Here is a 3,100-nt window from a genome sequence, read left to right on the forward strand (position 1 = left end):
TCTCTGTACTGCGGAACATTTAGAGGAATAGTCCCTGGCAGACGGTTATAAATCTCGGGTAAAGATGTTTTTCACGCCGCGAGCCCAGCATCTTTTATCTAAATAGACTTCCCTGAGCTGCACTCAGTTTATTCAAGCATCAAGCTGCGAGAGAAATGTCCCAGCCCAGCCTCCGTAGCACGACTCGGCACGGATTGGGTGAGATGAATTTAGCCGCAGATGTGTTCACTAAGAGGCGTCATACAGACAGGCATTTATCACACAAATATAAGAGAAAGAAATGAGACAAACAGATAAGGCTCTGCAGAAGGGCTCTGGCTCCCTCTGGTGGCCAACAAAGTACTAGTATTGTATTATTGTATTATTATCATTAGTATTAGTATTAATATTAGTATTAGTGTTAGTATTTGTATTAGTATTATAAGTAACCTTAACAGACTCAAAAAAATCGTAGTAGTCGTAGTACAGCCCTAGTAATAGCAGTGTAGTTGTAGTGCTGCTAGTTGTAACAGTGCATAGTAAAGGTTACACAAAATAAACTCCTGTGAGCTTTAATCCATGTTCTAATGCTGTTTCCTTCTCAAAAACACACCTGGAGTTGTGTTTTGTTTCATTCACACATGTTTAACCCTTTATTATTAGTCTGTCTACAGCTCCAAAGCTCAAAATGCTCTGTTCCACTTAGTGATGTCATGAAGTGGAACAGCTCCTTAGTCAGAGGCTAACTACTCTGCCACAGCTAGGGCCAGTGGACTGGACTAAAACAGAACAGTTTATGAACGTGTGACGTGGAGGTTGTTCCGCAGTGGAGCTTTAAACTCTGGACTGGTCTTAACTACAGTCTGTATAAAGAAGTGACTGAGTGAGTGTGATGTCACCACAGCATTCAGCTCCAAATGAAGGTCATCGAGGCCAGAGGTGTGAATTTGGAGGCAGGCTGCATATTTGAAATTCCAACTGCAAGTATCAGAGCAACCAAGGAGCCAATCTATAGCGAGGCTGTTGAAGGTAACGTCTTCTTTCCCCATGATCACTAGCAGGAGCAACCATGGGGGAAAGAAGGCGCCTGATTTGTCTGTTATTAATGTTCATATCTTGATTTGAACACAATACTGAAATAAAAAACCCAGGATCATGTAGAGCAGGTTAATACGAACATTTAAGACCAGAATGAGTCTGAAGCAGCAGGTACAGAGAGAGGGGACACAGTTTTGTTTTTTTTAAATGTAAAGCAAATTGGAGCCAGAGTCGAAGCAGAACCACGGCCATGATCACTTCCTGTTTGGAACGCGGTGATTAGCAGGTTAGCTATGTCCATTTATATATACGGTCTCTGATCTGAACACAAGAGCTACAGCATTGGCCTTTGACCTGTGATATCACTGAAAATCCTGTCAAACGATTTTCACAGACAAAATGTGCTTCTGTCTCACCACAAGAGTGACTAATCTAATAATTATTATTATTATTAAAATGGCAAGCAGTGATAAAGGGCTCTCATACAGTGGCTTGTAAAAATATTTATCCTCCTGGAACTTTTTCAAATTTTGTCAAGTCACAACCACAAATTTAAGTATTTTTTTTATTTGCATTTTATGTGAATAAGTAACACAAAATGGTACATGATTGTGAAGTAGAAAGAAAATTATACATCATTTCCAGATAAAAAAAAAAAAAAGTGTAGTGCGCAAAAGTATTCAGCCTCCCTAAGTCAATACTTTGTGGAACCGCCTTTTGCTGCAATTACAGCTGCAAGTCTTTTGGGGTATGTCTCCACCAGTTTTCCAAACCTTTTTTGGAAAACAATTTTTGCCCATTCTTTCTGGCAAAACAGTTCAAGCTCCGTCAGATTTGATGGAGACCGTTTGTGAACTGCAGTTTTCAGATTTTGCCACAGATTCTCAATTGGATTTAGGTCCGGACTTTGACTGGGCCATTTTAACACATGAATATGTTTTACTTTAAAACATTCCATTGTCGCTTTGGCTTTATGTTTAGGATTGTTGTCTTGCTGGAAGGTGAACCTCCACCCCAATCTCAAGTCTTTTGCAGACTCCAACAGGTTTTTTTCCATGATTGCCCTGTATTTAACTCCATCCATCTTCCCATCAACTCTGACCAGTTTCCCTGTTCCAGCTGGAGAAAAGCACCTCCACAGCATCATGCTGCCACCATCGTGTTTGACTGTGAGGATGGTGTGTTCAGAGTGATGTGCAGGGTTAGTTTTTCTCGACACGTAGCATTTTGCTTTTAGGACAAAAAGTTTGATTTTGGTCTCAGCAGAGCAGAGGACCTTCTGCCACGTGTTTGCTCTGTCCTCCAAATGACTTCTAGCGAACTGTAAACGGGACTTCTTATGGATGGTTTTCAACAATGGCTTTCTTTCATCTATAAAGACCAGATTTGTGTAGTGCACGACTAATAGTTGTCCTGTGAACAGATTTCCCCACCTGAGCTGTAGGTCTCTGTAGCTCTTCCAGAGTCATCATGGGCCTCCTGGATGCATCTCTGATGAGTGCTCTTCTTGTTCGTTCTGTTTTGATGGACGGCCATGTCTGGGTAGGCTTGCAGTTGTGCCATACTCTCTCCATTTCCAGGTGATGGATTGAACAGTGCTCCTTGAGATGTTCAACGCTTGGAAAATCTTTTTAGATCCAAGGCCCGCTTTAAACTTTACCACAACTTTTTCTCTGACCTGTTTGGTGCTCCTTTGACTTCATTTTGTAGTTTGCTCCCCAACACTCTCTTAACAAACTTGTGTGGCCTTCACAGCACAGCTGCATTTATACTGAGACAAGATTACACACAGGTGGACTCTTTTTAGTCATTATGTCAACATTCAATCTGTCAAAAATCATCAGGCAACTTCTAAAAGCAACTGGTTGTATTCAAGAAAAAGGGGAATATTTCTGCACACGGCACTTTTAAGTTTTTTATTTTTTTTAAAATTGGAAATCTTGTAAAATATTTCTTTCCACTTCACACTTGTGTACCATTTTGTGTAGCTCATTCACATAAAATGTTAAGAAAATGTATTTAAATGTGTGGTTGTGACGTGACAATATGTGAATATATGTGAATATGTGAATATGTAAGCCAT

This window comes from Periophthalmus magnuspinnatus, chromosome 2, assembly GCF_009829125.3.
Source record: "Periophthalmus magnuspinnatus isolate fPerMag1 chromosome 2, fPerMag1.2.pri, whole genome shotgun sequence".
NCBI lineage: Eukaryota > Metazoa > Chordata > Actinopteri > Gobiiformes > Gobiidae > Periophthalmus > Periophthalmus magnuspinnatus.